Below are 16988 nucleotides of genomic sequence, written 5' to 3' on the forward strand. Positions count from 1 at the left end.
ATTTGATCTTTTCTGTATCACCCATCACTACATGCGACCCATGAGTTGACTCGGGTCGGGTCCATTGTATGTCAATTAAAAATATGGCGATTCCGGCTAGGTTTATCTATTGACCGAAAAGCAGTTAATTTGAGAACAACTTAGCTGTTGTTAAAGTAAAAATATTCTCAGAGCCCATCAGCTTATAAATTAAGATATCATTATACATAAAGAAGATGTGGTATGTGTCAACTACAAGTAAGTTTAAAATGTCGTGGGTTTAAAGAACCCAAAACTAAAACTATGGAGGAGTATAACTTGACCACAACAGCTTTTTCTTCGTCCTTCACAAACAACTATCATCCTATCCGGTCTTCGGTCCTCTGGTTAAAATTAGTTGCAATTTTTTACACTTCACCACTGCAAGTTTTGTACATAATGAAATTTCTCCTAAAATAAAAGGTAAATACCGATAATATACCAGAATTACTCCACAACTGAGTTCCATAAATAAGAGATCTACAAGAATACTTTAAACTATTTAATTATCTTAATATATATTAATCGCCCAAACAATGTATACACATAGGATCGGATCCAAAAGCAAAGCAGACAAACACTAATACCAAACATAAAACAACTTCAAACTAACAGAAAGAGCCTAAACAAGTTCTAAGTAGCGACATGGTGAAAACCACAAAGGAGTAGTCGTTGCATCCCTTTTGACCACCCCAGATGGTCGAGAGTCCATGTGAGATAAGGTGCGTTGGGCGGACCAAAGATATGCCCCTAGCCGTCAGGGGTGAGGACCTTTTTGGCCTCAACAAGAAACAGTCCTAGACACACATAATCTCACCAGGGGAGTGGAAGAAGAGCATGGTACCTTGGTAGTGTCTTCCTTGAGCCACATGCCGGTGGAAATGGACAAGGGATGGAAGCGGTAGGCACACTTGGCACCACCCTCTTGTAGTTGTTTTACTCGGTCCTTCACTCTAACGGTCTTGACTTAGTCGCATCCTGAACAAAAAAAATAACAGTTAGGACAAATACAAAATCAAACTGTAAGAAAGGTCAAAGAATAAGAAAATTACGATAAGGATAAGGGCTGGTGGCCCAGAAAACACAAATTCAGAGAAGTTAAAAAATGAAAAACCACAAATTGGACTTACGATTACCAAGAGAATGAATTGAAGTTGTTAACTCTTCAGGAATCCCACATAACTAGTTGATTTCCATCAACATAGAAAGGCCGAACAAGTGAAACAAGCAACGGCTTTATAGACAGGGGTGCAGAAGTACTTGAAAATATTACTGTGTATTGCAAATGATTCGATGATGTACAACTGTGGAAGAGTCCACTATATATACAAATTAATCCCAACAAACTTCACTACTAAACCTTAACTACCTCACCAGTAAATGTGGATCTGAACTACATACAATATAACAATGCATATTTACAATAATATAGTATTATACGTAAATATGTTAATAGTACTATGGCCGGGAAATACGGGGATTCCGGTGGTGTTGTCGCTGTCACAGCACAGAAGAAAGAGAAATAAACGCAGATGTACTTCCTCGTCAATAGACTCAATACATAATGACCAATGTGTCTTGCATGGAGTGTATGTCCTGGGGTTTTTCTTTTTTGGTTACTCGATTTGGCATTCAATTGGTTTGTGGACCTTTCGTACGCCAATTTCTAGCTGGATGTTTGTTGGTTTAGGGCGGGGATTCTCTTTTTTTACCAAAAAAACACACGTTGGTCCTCTGTGGTACATGGAGTTGATTCACCCAGCATCTCACCCTTGTTCAAACCACCACCATATCACAAGAGTTATTCTACGCAAAAAGAAGAATGCTCCACCAAAGCTACCAGGATCGCGCAAAGTGACCTAAACCAAACATAAAGAATTATATAAAAGCATAAAAAAGAGGTAGAGAATGTAAAAAAGATGTGAGTATACCCGGACGGGAGCGGGGGGCGGCGGGATATCTTCAAATTTAAAGCTTAGAAAAACGTCATGTCGGAATTGAATCAAACAAAAAATATGAAGAAGCATTGTCACCACTTGACAGCCGCTCAACGTCAACTGCCGGAAAAAAAGCCAGCTGTCTTAGCTTTACTGTTCCGGTTTTCATCTCTGTTTCATAACAAAAGACGGCGACAGTGAAACAACACACAAATTACACGACTTTATTTCATAATCTCTCTCCAGTAAAACCCAAACCCAAACTCCAAAGTCGCCGGAAACAACCCACCCTAAACCCAAATCGAAAGCCTTTAGTCAAAATAAATAACAAAAAAGGGTGGTTTGTTCGTTTACCTCACAGATCGGAACAACGGGCAGCGTTCAGTCCCCGGCGGTGGTACAGGATGGCGGATTCGAGTGGTATTACGGAGGGCTCAGAACAGAGGCGGTCTAGGAAGGTTCACAGACACTGCGATGGTGGTATTTCTGTACAATACTGCCCCTCACCGACGGAATTTATATCCCTGTCCTTCGCCTGAAATTAGCATGAGGCTGGCGGTGTGAGCTCCGACCACCGGAAAGAGAGAGAGAAAGACGAGTGTTAGGGTTTAGACTTTAGAGAGAGAGAGAGTGAAATTATGGCCGACGGGAGGCGGTGTTTAGGTCGTGACGGCGGCTAAGTAGTTGTGGTGGCGGTTGCCGTTTAGTGATGCTTGTACAGATTGTGACAGTTGCGTTGTGGTGGGTGGTGGTATAGAGGGAGGGATGATTTTTGTGGTGGTGCTGGGGTTGAAGAGAGTGAGTTAGGTGGGGTCTAATGCTTAGGATTCTGCTAGAAAAAAAAAGAAAAAAAAAAGAGAAAAAAAAAACAAATCTTTATTATCTGACGGATAAAGGTTATGAGCATTGACCGGCAGGCTAAACCCTGGTCAATGAGGAACAAAATTTGCAGAGCATAGAGGAATCATATGTATACAGAGTTAGGGTGAAGGGGCACCCCTAATTAGGTGAGTGAAAATTTTTTTTAACCCAATCATACGTTGCCATGTCATTTCCCCTCTATAACTCCCCTCATGTCTAAAAACGTACGGGGTGCACCCCTCTTAGGGGACTGGTTTTTTTATTCAAAAAAAAAAAAATGTCATTGGTTGAAATAAAGGCTGGCCCACCTTCTCTCTCCTTCCCTCTTCGGTGCCTCCACCCCCAAATTCTTCCCCGATTTCACCCCCCGCCTTAATGGCGGCACCCTCCGTTTCGGCAAAACCGGTCCCCGAAGGTGCCCCGAACCCCCTTAGGGTGTCTGGGGCACCCTCGGTGACCCCATGCGGGGACCGGATTCACCGATCGGTGAGGGTGCCGCCGAAGAAGGAGAGGGGGTGATCGGGGTGTGGACTCGGGGCATATTCACCGATGAAGGGGAGGGGGTGATGGTGGGCCAGCCTCTTCTCAAACCAATCAAATTATTCCTTTTTTTTTTTTAATAAAAAGTCAAGTCACCTAATAGGGGAGTGGTGCCATCAAATTGGGGTGTGAGGAGAGTTTAAGAGGGGAGTTGACGTGGCACACGAGGATTGGTTATGCGTAAGAGAGGGGACTCCCCTCTTAGGGGAGTGCCCCTTACACCCTAATTATACTCATTCATTCATTTTGGAGAGAGAGGCATTGAGTTCCTCCAACCAACTACCTAAAGTGATCAAACATTTAATACTTAACGTTAATATTTCATAACAAATTCGTATCCTGGTCAAAGTGATAAAACATTTAATAGGAACGTTAATATTTCATAACAAACTAGTATTTTAACCCAGTCGCGTGATACGACGACGGTGTTAAAACTTAATGTAACTCGAATTTATATTGTTGAATATTTGATCCGACTTCTTTTTGAACAAAATTTATATCAAAAGGCATGTATACTAACTAGAAACACACATAAAAATAAGCATGAGAACTTTGAATATTTAACCAGACTCATTAACGAGCAAAATTTACATCAAAACGTAAACCAACTTTCATTTAAACCGAAATGCACTTAAAAATAAGCACACGAGATATTAGGTTGCTTACAGGTGGGAGCACACCAAATGTATCACAAGCCACCATGATGACGTTCTTTGGGTGGGGGGTTTTAGCATTTGATATGTGTTGGGTATGATTTGTGCAACATACAAGTGAAAATTAATTACTTGACTTTAAAGGAATCTTCTGAGCTTTTGGTATAGCTATCTACATTTGGGGTTGTGAAGATTGTCGGTTCTTGAGGAGTATCAATGTATATATGAACCTAAATAGCCGGTCTGTTTTTATGAAAACAAACGGTTGAAGAAATTTAGGGTTAACCGTTAACCTATACAGCATATCCGGTCCAAACATAATAATTTTAATTATCAGGTGAGAAAAAAAGGATAAAAAAGAAACCTAGTCGTAAAAACCGAACCGGAAGAATCAAATACCTTTGGTCTTATTATTTCTGACGACCAAATGTTTTGGTTATTATCATCCACAAAACCGAAAAAACTGAACCGATCCGCTAGGATAACCCATACAGAATCTTGAAGATTGACTCTACTTACAATCACCCATATATAAATTGGTTAATTACCAACATTTTCCCTAATAAGTATAACTAGAAAAAATATGAACACCATTAGATCCATTAATGATCAATCGAAAGGCATTATAATATCACAATACAAGGCTTCAAAACCGGCTTGACGTTAACCCTGCTCATCATGCATGGGCTTTGCCCCTCTGACAATCAAAACGTGCGCACTCTGTGATATGTGTCAAAATAAGTAGAGGGACCAAAATGGAATTGTTGTATAGTGTAGGGGTTGTTGGTTAGTTAGTTGGCTATATAGTCGGGAGAGTTGTAGTAATTAGGCATCGATGTATTGATTGGGTTTACCCTCTTATTATATGTGTTCTTCTTCTTCCCCTTCAATAAATATTGATCATATGCTTGACTACCAAATTGTACGTAACACTCTGTCTTCCTCCTTCACTCTTCCACATCATCCCCCTCTTCTCAAAACACCCAAAAACGCCCTTTATGGATGTTGTAATTTCAATTGTTGGACTTATGACATACCCGTTCTATCACTTCATCAAGATTATAATTCATTGGGAAATTGTAAGTACATAAAAACTTAATTGACTTACAATGGATCATAATGCAAAAAGTTCTATTATTATAGGTTGATTCTTGGTACACGATGAAAGTACAAATAGAAAACAAAATAACAATGATAAATAGAAGATAAACTACACTTGTCACGATGATTATAAACCTGATTAATCCTTAATTTGTATAAAATAAAATTGTTCAATATAGCTAACTAAGTAGAACTTTATATGATTATTATAACTATTTTCTTACTTTGCAGGTTAAACTAATACAGGGAAAAAAATGAATTTTAATAATTTCAACTTTTATCTATTGGTCGGGATTAATCCAAACCAAAGAAATATTTAAAGACAATCCTAATTTTGACCGTAGTTTCCTCTAACGATTTTATACTAATTGGATGTTAACTCGGTTAGCTTTTTTATAACATGACAAAAACTTTAATTTTTGATGTCGTGACATGCTTTTGTGGCAAAGTCTTTATTTTTTTATGGCTTGGCATTCCTTTGTGGCAAAAATCTTTAATTTTTTATGGCTTTAATGCTTATGTGGTAAACTTTATTTTTTTGCTTGCGTGGCATGCCACGTCATAAAAAACTAACTGGGTTAACATTCAGTTAGTGTGGTATTGTTGGAAAAAAATACGTTCAAAGTTAGAATTGACTTTAAACATTTACTTAGCTAGGATTAATCTCAACCAATATATGAAAGTTGATATTATTAAAATTCAATAACCTAAAAGACTAAGGATAAAAGTTTGAAGGTGATTATTGAAATAAAAGAGAAAATGTGATAACTAAAGTTACACAAACAGATGATGCGGTAGAACCTCTCTCCATGCTCTCGAACCCTTCTCTCCAAAAGATTACATTTTAGGGTATTTTTAGTCTTACTTTTTTTGAACAACAAATGTTACAAGAACCCTATTTCTAAATTACACAAAATTAATAATAATAATAATAATTTATTTAATACTAGGATTTTAACCTTAGTTTTTTTCCTCAAAAGACATAGTCTCTACCACTCCCGGAATGACCTTTTTACATGGGCGGACCTACATTAAGCCTAGGGTGGGCGGGCGCACCCCTTGAAAAAACAAATTTAGTGTATTTTTTAGGCAAAAAACTTGACCGCACCCCCTGAAAATATGCTTGAACCACTCATCCGCACCCCTAGCAAATAATCTCTGGGTCCGCCACTGCCTTTTTAGTCTTACCTGATTATTCCTTTTGGTGCTAAAGCAGAGAAATCGAGTATAATATTGATATTGAAAGCTTTTGTGTATTGAAAATAACTCATTACATATCCCCTTATGTATATAGCATTATACTATCTATTAATTTTACAACCTTGTGTCCGTCCCTAATTAGTGTTTATAAGTTAATTAATACATAAATGTTAAAAAAGATTTGTGTTCATCCAGTGGTTGAGGCGCCGTTTAACAATCCGGGGAGGCTGGGTTCGAGTTTCTCCTGTTTGGTTTTTTCCATCTTTTTTCCCTCACGTTTATGTTACTTGATAGCAGTAATAAAAAACAATGGTGTTGCTTTTCTTTTCAAATTGTGATGATTAAAGGAAGGAAACAATAGATTGAAGTATGTTGATTGATAATTCACTTTTACCCAGAGATTGGACGACGAAGGGTAAAGAGCAATGAAAGGAATTGTGATTTCCTTATTTTTAGCCGTCAGATTAGATCAAAGGTGGTGGAATATGTGGTTGCAACACGTTTTTTTTCTCACGCATGCGGGTAAAGAGGTCTTGCGTGGAATCATGTGGCGTTTAAGGTACTACTACTATTATTGTTGTTAGGACTAAGGGGACTAGGGGTGGAATCACTAGTGATGGATTCCATCACTTCCACTATCCAATCAGGAAATGCCATGTCATCAACCATATTTCCATCACTAGTGATAGAAATGGACTAGGGGTGGAATCACTAGTGATGGGTATTCCAATATACAAGTATTAATGCACAATGTACAAGTCATACCCTATAAAACTCAAAAGTTTCACGCGTGCTGGGTTTAACGCGTTTAAAATTCCACGCGTTATGAATTGTGTGGCGGCGGTGTGCTCTCCGGCCATCACGCGTTAAATTGTCCCATAACGGGACCGCCCCGTCTATCCTAATATGTTATGATTTTGAAGTGAAGTTTTTGTTTTATACAAATGGGCATTTGAATAAGTTGTTTTGTTGTTACTGTTTTTAGTTCTTGAAGGAACAACAATCACCCAATCATCGGACTTTCAATCTCGTTGCCGGAGTTTCAGTTTTCCTGTTGCCGACGTTTCATAAAACGGTAGCAAGTTGTCCGATCTTGAAGGAATCAGAACCTCCGGCCAACCAATCGACGATCACATAATCGATGGTGTCCTCCCACTTTCCACCGCCTCATACTAGGTATGTATATTTTGGGCTTTCTTTGAATTTCATTGATAATTGTGAGGGTAATGGCTTTGTTATTTGCTTTTGCTGGAATCATGTTTACAAAAATTGTATGCGCCATGTACTTCAAACTTTTTTATTTAAGAAATGTGCTCTTTTTATAATTATAGTTCATTACATATTAATCTAGGTGTTTAAAAAGAAAAGCAACATCAAGTAAATGCTATTTAGACATAATTGCAAATTTATCTAAGGCCATCCGTAGTCATAAAGCCCCTTGTGGGGCGTTATGCAACACGTGTCGTGCCACGTCACACGGGGGTTTTATGGGGCGTTATATCACTAGAGCCCGTAGTCATAAAGCCCCTACCCATCATTACCTAATTATTAATTTTCAATTTTATTAATTAATTATAAAAAACCTTGCTTAAATTTGATTGGTTAAAGTTTGAAAACCAACCCCAATACCGCCGCTATAATAATCGCGCCTCTCAAATTTTTTGGGCCATAGCGCCCTTCGTGGCGGTGTGCAGCGGCGCTTTCCGGCGCTATGGAGCTGCATACCGCCCCACTACACACTGTCTAAGGATGATAGTAAACTGCTTCTTCACAAAATGGTTGTAGTCGCTTTGAATGTAAATAAAATATGTTGTGGAATCCCTATCGTGGGTGCTAACATTTTACAAATTGTGTGATAACCTGTATCGTGGGTTGTCATCCCCGTCTATGCAGTTATCGTTGGGATCTCTCTTTCCGTCAAACGACTACTCCATTACACCGGCATTGTGTATTTGTTCATCTATAATTTTCTATTATGTTTGATAAATGATTTATTGTTTGGTGATATAAAGTAAACTTGTTTTTTTGTCGTGTGCAGAAATTGAAAAAGGCATGTCAAAAGTCATTGTTTTTTTTTAATACCGATAAAAAAAAATTTATTGTTTAGAGGGGAGATCCACCCTACGCCCAGCTGACGTGCTAGTTTTTGGTTGGGAGGGCGGGAAACATACTTGTGTCGATCTCACAGGTGTATCCCCACTAGCCGGGTTCCAGAAAAATGGGTTTGTGGCGGGGCAAGCGGTACTGAAAGCAGAGTCAAAGAAGGTGGAAAAGCACGTGAAAGCTTGTGAGGATAATCAGCATGCCTTTGTCCCCCTGGCGTTTGACACGTTCGGCTCCTTGGCGCCGGAAGCAGTTCGGTTCTTGTCTAGAGTTCAGTGTGTGGTCCATAGCAACTTTTCGACCCCTCAGGGGCTGGGCTTTGTTTTTAGTAGATTAGGGTTTTCTATTCAGAAATGGATAGGCTGGACTTTGTTTTTAGTAGATTAGGGTTTTCTATTCAGAAATAGATGACGGCGCAGTTTGTTGCACGTCTACCTGCTATCCTTATTTCATTGTTTGAAACATTGCAAAAGATCAGGGAAAGTATATATATTTTTTCACTTTATCCATATTTTTTTTTCTTAAATTTGATTGATCAATGAAAAGGAAATTGTTTACTAAATTTAAAGTATTTCAAAAGTTTCATTTAGTTGTGACATTTAGAATGGAAGACATTTACCTGCTTCTAGATATGAGGTTACCAACAAAGATTTGATGGCGTAGTATTCCTTTCATGGATTGTAATGGAATTGGAATGAGAATTCGCACAGAAATTGAAATATGATTTGTAATTTAGGTGTGTTTGTTTTGAAAAATGGAATGAAATTTGGATGGAATTGGAATGTAGATCTCCTTCCTTATGTTGTTGTTCAATTCCAATTCATTTTCTTGTTGAAACCAACAAAATAATAAGTGAAATCAACATTCCAATTCCATCAAGATTCCATTCCATTCCATTCTGTGAAACGAACACTACCTAAGGTAGTGTTTGGTATGCAGGAATAAGAGGTGGAATGGAATGGATGATTACGAGGTAATGAAGAAAAGGGTGTTTGTTTGGTCAATGAAATGGAATCACCCATTCCAAAAGACATTCTATTCCTTCAAAATCATTCCTTCCAACCCCCATGTTTTTTTTTCCATTCCATCCCCTCTTCCACTATTCATCAACAACACCACAACCCACCACCTTCGCCACAACCCACCACCACCACCACCACCCACCACCGGTGCCACCCGCCACCACCTCACCCCAACAGCCACCACCACCGCCACCCACTCTGTCACACCCTGACTTTTGTGGAAGCGTGATTATGGTGTGACTTTCTTAATATCATTGCATTCAATCATAACATCAACTATATGATAAAACCATAGGTTTGTCATCCATTGAATAAGTTCAAAACATAACAACATTGTTTTAAAACGTAGACACTGAATTCAAGTTTTACAAATCGTACAAATTGTTTTTGAGTTCATTAAGGACTCGTCAAAAGATATTGAATAATACCAAGGTTTGAAAGACATGTCTCGTCCAGGAATAGGACACACCGTCCAAACTCAAAGACCATGGATGACATCTTTATTCTTAACGCAGCATAAAAACTTCCAACGCCCACCAGATCCATTAAAATTTCCTGAAATACATGTAGTTTGAAAAACATCAACAAAAGTTGAGCGAGTTCATGTGTTTGTTTGTGTGTATGTATAAACCTTTGAAAATGTTGTAAGTATGTATGTAAGTCCCTGGTATGTAGCAATAAGGAAAAAGAGATCACCAATGGTTTGCAAGACCATTGATATGTGTGAAGTGATGCAGGAAGACTCAAACCTAGCAGATTTGTTACCGGGCTTCGGCTGGAAGACATAGTCACCACATGGTCCATCCTGCGGACTCAGGGGTGGGGCTCGCTACACCCAAATAGATCTATCACTCATGTCCCTCGGTCCTATAACGAGGATTGATGGCCTTAATCGCCTACTCATTCACATGATCTAGTAGTAAAACCCTCCTTAAGCTAATCATACCATGTATAAAATGTCTGTAACAGGGCCGGCTCAACGTTTCTTGAGGCCTAAAGCGATCATGAAAATTTGAGGCCTTTATATAAGTTACTTTTGTGAGTAATTTTTTAATCGATCCTCTTGTTTAAATAACATATCAACACATAATATGTCAATCCTTATTATTCCTTGTCCCGTTATTAAGATTTCAAAAATAATGCAAGTGAACTTTAAATTAAATATGCTATTTCGTATACTTTTTTTATCCATAAGCATTTAAATTTATTTATATACGAGAATAAAAATACACGTAAAACAATCTAATTGAAATAAGCATGTATCTCAACACCAAAATATATATTTCATCAAATATAACTTAAATATAATTGAATTATTTTACACATAATATAACTATAAAGTATAAACCACAACGAAGTATTAAAGTTTATAATATATATGAAACAATATATATATATATATATATATAACACAAAAGTAGTTTTTTTAACGGCAAAGAACGACGTGTCAACCACCGTGACACCGGGCGCTGTGGCCAAGGTCGACTACTCGACCGCCGCCAGCCCCTTAACTCTCCCCAAATGCGCGGAAACCCGACCTCCACCCGCCCGAAAACACAATGGCGGAATAATTGGTAAAACATCGCCTCCTATCCAAGTCGAACTGGCGTCACCCATATTTGCTCTTCACCCGTATTTACTTATACAAACAGATAATAGTCGGTGCGTAAAACTGGAGGCCCTTAAAATTATGGGGCCTAAAGCCCTAGCTTTACTTGGCTTATGCTTAAGCCGGCACTGGTCTGTAATAGTCGTAACATGTATTTCACCCCCGAAGTATAAAACTGAAAACAATTAATAGAAAAGGGGGACATGAACTCACAGTATTGCGTCTTCAGTATGTGTAACCCAAGTCTCCTCAGCCAACACGACTACCTACAGTGTACTAACGTCTATTAGACGAACGGGCCGTGCCTTTGCTTAGTATGAAGGTTTTTGAGTTACGTTTCTTGTGTTCTCAACATTATTCCAAGTTATAATTATTAGTTAAAACAATTATTTTAACTTTAAATTATAGTTAATGTTTGGAATAATCGTTAATCAATATTTCGTATTCCTACTTCTCAAGTATTTTAACTTCGTATTTCCTTCCCAATGGTGGGGGTATCTTATACATGTATATTCGTGTTTATATTTGTATATCTTGCCAAGTAATGGCGTCGTATTTCGGTGTATTGTTCCAAATAAAAATATGTTAATACATTCCCAATATATATTTCCAAAACCATATATTTCAAGTCTCACTTAAATATATATAAACTCATTTTGTTCAATCATGTATTGTCCCAGAAAATATATATTTTTCTCAAAAATTATATATCTTCTAAATATACTAGGAAAATATATTTTTAACTCCCAAAAATAATATATATTCTCGTTGTCAAAAAAATATGGTTTACTTGGTAATATTTACGAAATCATATTTTCACTTCTTTCATTTCCAAAATAAGATTTACCAAAAATATAGTGTAATAGTATATCCCAAAATATTTCATAAGTCACGTTTTTGTGTTCGGTTTCACAATATTATGTGTGTAACTTAAATATTTATTCCCTGTGATTTTCTTGGTATTATTCTGGAGTTGTAATTTCCATGGTAATTTGTAAGTTATATTATTTTATCCTAAAAATAATATAACTAGTTCACAATATAAACAAACAATCCCACAAGCGTTTTAGTATAAAATATATATTCCTAAATATATATTTATCAAATTTTATTTACGAAAATCAACCTCCGGCACTTGGTATTTTTGTAAATAAAATCATGGCGAAGTTTATTTTGAAAACCAAGTTAAAAATATATTTGTAACACTTGTTAGAAAAATATTTTCTAAGTGTTGAAATTTTAGAAAAATTTCGCTAGAGTTTCCTTTGTAAATGGAGGCGTCCATGCGTACTAGCATTTCATTTTCTTTTGTAAAATCATTCAATCAATTATCAACCAAGAATATACAATCTCAAATTACCAATCTTGTCAAAAACAAGCATAAACCATAAACTTATGAACTTTGAAAAATTTATAAAAACATGTAGTAACTTACTAGCATACTTAGTAAGTCTTGTTATCTTCCAAAATGTGATTGGTTCCTTAAAATCTTTATTTTTGAAGAGTTTGAATATTTACAACTTCTAGTCATGATTTCTAAAAATATTTCTTTGTGAAGTTTTCTTATTACACAAGTGTTTCTACACTTGTTTATCCACTAAAAATATGTTAAGTTTGTGTAAGATCCAAGTTTTAACAAAACTCATACTTCTCACTTGGTTCTTTCGAAAAACCACTCATGGATCTTTAGATCGACAAGATTATAACTCATTTTGCTCTTTATTTTTCAAGAAAACATGTATTTATTCAAGTTCATAGTTTATGTGTGGATGATTCCATCATCCACAACATTTCTAACTTTCACATCTTGCTAGTTCATGTTTTTAAGCATGATCTAGCAAGTCCATGTGATGATCCATACCATTTTTACTAGCAAACAACAACAATAATCATAACAACACAAGAACATGATTTCTTCATCAACTTAACACTACTTCATCACTAGTTAGTTTATGTCCAAGACTATGTTTATGTTTTTAGTGTTTCTTGAGATTTCATCATTATTTTAACTATTAACCATCAAAAACATGAAGAGAATGAAGATCTAAGAGACTTACCACTAGCACAAAGGTAGGGGAGTTCAAGAGTATAAAAGTGGTGGATAAAAGAAAACGAGAGAGGTCTTTGGGCTTCCGAGCACACCGAGTTTCGTTAATCACCTTGTTACAACTTGCGAGGCCCTCGGAATGCTTGAACTTGAAACAAAAATGGATGGTGTGTGTGTGTGTGTGAAGTCGGCCGAAGGTAGGGGAAGGAGAGGAGAGTATGGTGAGTTTGTGAAATGTTAATGAAAGGAAGATGATGGCACTTGTGGTTTCTTATATTATCTTCCAACAACATATGGTCCAATGGATAAGATGTTCCCTAGAGTACAAGACAAGATCAAATAAACAATTTAAGAAGATCTCCAAAATAGGCCATGTGGGCCGATTGTATAGGTAGGGGGTTCTTGGTTAGTTTGTAAGTATTAGTTAGTTTACATAGTTAGATTTCAAGTATATAGTTAGGTTAATTAGTTACTAGATGTTATGTAGTGTGTTATGGTGTTCGAGGTCCATAACTAGTTCAGAAAAATAAAAACAATGCTTCTAGCATTATTTTGGTGTTTTGGGTAGTGTCCGGTTGTTCGGTTCGATACAGTTCCGTTGAAGTGCTTAATTAGTCCGCAATGTGTCTTTTATATAGCTTTTAGTGACACTTTTAATTCCCAACACTTTGGAAAGTATCTAGGACCCTTTTGTCAAGTTTTTGCACATTACTAGCATAATTAAATGCTGAATTTTTGTTATTAAGTGCAGAATTCTGCATTTAAAGTGTGTTTTAGGCACTTCCCGGTATTATAACTATCAACTAGCGACGCAGTTTTATGGTCCTCACTTCCCCACACTCCCCACTAGTGTAATATCCTGTATCTGGCTCATACTGGCCTCAAAACATTGTCTGTCTAGGTGCTGACATTGTCAGCATGTTTTCTGGGTTATTCGCTCAGTGTGCTAACTGTGCTTTGTGCATCAAGGTTGTCACTAATGTTTGTGTGAAATAAATGGAGTGACAGTATAAAATGTGATGCATATGTATGTATGTAACAGAAATCAGAAAGCAGTTAAATCCACAGTTGTAATTAAGCACAGTCATTAAACATAAATCAATATTAATTAAGTGTACGGATGCATGCGAATTTGACAGTTGTCACATTCTCCCCCTGTTAAGAAAATTTCGTCCTCGAAATTTGTACTACCTTAACTCCTTATGGTGACATCACACGTGTGTGTATAAGAATAATACCGAGGTAAATAATCATTAAACCGAATCAAATCTTACTCACATCAGGTGAGTCCAAGAATATATAACAACTCGAATCCTTTGGTTAAAAGGTGTGTGCTTTTAACATTTGATGTCAAAGGTGCAAGACGTATTTGACGTATGGTCTAGTATAATTCAGCTAGCAGGGGTTCCACAAAAGAGGAGTCTTGACTAATAAGATTCTCAAACGATCAATCGCAATATGCAACGAGTTTTCACAAACCATAGCATCTGCTACATGAATTCAAAATCAATAACTCGAATGTAATAGTAAAATGGTCTGCTAACTATCGAGTAAATGGATGGTAAGGTTTAGTGTGTTGACATTCTTAAATTTCGAAAGTACACCGAATGAATTACAAGCGAATCTGGTGTATCATTGTCCTGATCCGTAGTTGCATCAGAAATGTTTAAATGGCAAGTCAAAACGAAAGTACGTGCAATTTTGTGTGAAACGGTTGACCCTGATTAGCACAAGTTACAAGTTTGAAATGACACCACAAGGTGTTGCAGTGACATAACTCAAGTATAGTGGTGACTGAACATGTTCACCGAGTTGAAAATCAAATGAACACGTACCGAAACAAGCCAGAAGATTTGATTTACACAATGTCATAGAGTTTTCAGTTGAATATGGAACATCAAAGAGCCACTGTTTTCGGTCGAAAGTGAGAAAGCAATAAGTACCGCAAGGCATTCGATCGATCGTAAAAGAATCGTTAGGAGGTACACCGTGATATGAAATGAATCTATGTACCTTTGCCTCAACACACAACTGTGTTGAGACCGATTTCATCATGATAAACAAGACGGATTTACGGCAAATTATCAAATAATCAATTAAATCCGTGTATGAAGTGAGTGACCAAATAAGCGCAAGCTTCAATTTTTGTGTAAGTATCACCGCGAGGTATCGAAATCAATCATACGATTTAGTGGAGTCGTAGATCAACCAAGTCTACCACGACTCGAAACGAAAGAATCTTTGCAAAATATTTGAATATGATGCCCTCAATACATCATATGACGTCTTAAACTGAATATACGAAATGGATAAGTTCAAGCAATTGAATTTGGTTTTAGCGTAACCCGACAATAAACGTATGTATCAATAAAAGAATCCCGGCATGGTTGCAAAGATAAACCATGAATGTAACTTGAAATGAAGGAAGTTTCAAGAGGGTGTGTTGGCTTGATAGCAAAAGAGCCAACAGTCACAATAATGTAGGTCATTCGAATTCACAAATCGGTAATTAGATTTAGCGTCCTAATATTTGAACTTAAATGAAGCGTTTGAAACGAAGTGAAGTCGCACGTGTAGCAAATGGTGCATGCGTGACAAATAAGTTTCCAAGAAAAGGAATAATGAGTATCTGCTAAAATGAAGAAATGACCAGATATCGAAGCAAATATGTGTTTGCTCTTTGCGAAGAAAATTAACATGATTGCAACTACCATTAAGGGGAGTAGAGATGCAAACGTCTACTCGCTAGAAGTAAAAGAAATTTAAGTACTTTCGGTTTGGTCAACGGAACTGGCATATATGTCAGGTTAATGGTGTCTGCTTAAGTTAACGGATGTGGTTTCTAAGTAACGACCTTTGTGAATTTGGACCTGGTTCCCGATGGTCCTAAGTACATGTTTCCTAGATTCTCAGAGTTTCGTATTCGGTGTAGAATCGTTCTGTGCATAGTGTAGGAAACACCATTCTTGTGTACGTTTAAAACAAGTTATGGTCTCACAATTTCCCCCCGGTATGCTTTCTTCCTGAATTTACAGCTACTCGATCATCGATCAGTCAGGAAATACTGGTTGGATCCTCGCAGTTAGTCAAATAAGTAGTTCGCCAATCCTTAGCAAGAGTCGCTGACTCTTGTTGGCTAGCTCGTACGGCTCCTGGTAGTTTGATGTTCATTTGAAAGTCATCGTCCTTTCTCTTGACAAGCAGAACTGGGGTTACCCAAAACGGAAATTTTGGTCTGTTATCTTCCTTCTCTATCCACTACTGAAACTACACTGTCAATTCTTGCATTTCCGAAGGTGTAAGTCTCTAGAGTGCATTTACTACAGACGCGGCGCTTGGAATCGAATCGATGCGAAATTCGACTTGTCGTTGAGGAGGTATTTCTGGCAAATCTTCGAGGAAGACTTTAGGATATTCCCTTATCATAGGAATATCTTCGTGTTTTGGTTCTTCGACTCCCTTGTCCACGACATGAGTCAAGAAAACAACACATCCTATTCGCAAACAACTTTCGTGCCTTCAAGCAGTTTGTAATTTGTAAGGGCGTACTCTGCTTCACGAGTCGAGATTGTCTATTCGCTCGGCATCGGGACGCGGATATCAATCTCCGCTTGATCACTTGACAACCCATCCATCCAATTACCTTGTCGAAGCTCCCCAATTCAACTGGCAGTAGCTCAAGCGTAAACTCACGCTCTTCGGGTTCTATCATGCCGTTTCCAGTTACTTCGTTGGCTTCCACTAGCTTTCCCATTAGCTAGTAATTTCATGTGCGGATTATCTAACTTACTTGTTACTAAACCAAGTATACTCTCTAACTTTAGAGATGCGAAGCTAAAATTTGCAACAGTATCTAGCAGCACGGATGCATAACGTTGAGTAATATGGGACGTACCG

The 16988-nt window shown here is 37.4% G+C and overlaps 1 long non-coding RNA gene across 2 annotated transcripts; it reads right to left on the bottom strand.

Moving 5' to 3' along the window:
- Window positions 1-510: 510 nt before the first annotated feature.
- On the bottom strand, window positions 511-2824 carry LOC110894601. 2 transcript variants are annotated; one of them, XR_004874758.1, is made up of 4 exons: window positions 2310-2824; window positions 1950-2126; window positions 1155-1877; window positions 511-996 (listed from the first exon to the last, which is right to left on the bottom strand). It is a non-coding gene; the product is annotated as an uncharacterized LOC110894601 (long non-coding RNA). The 2 variants fall into 2 exon arrangements; XR_002566551.2 differs by having other exon boundaries at window positions 1149-1877.
- Window positions 2825-16988: the final 14164 nt, after the last annotated feature.

This window comes from Helianthus annuus, chromosome 12 (genome assembly GCF_002127325.2).
Source record: "Helianthus annuus cultivar XRQ/B chromosome 12, HanXRQr2.0-SUNRISE, whole genome shotgun sequence".
Classification (NCBI taxonomy): domain Eukaryota; kingdom Viridiplantae; phylum Streptophyta; class Magnoliopsida; order Asterales; family Asteraceae; genus Helianthus; species Helianthus annuus.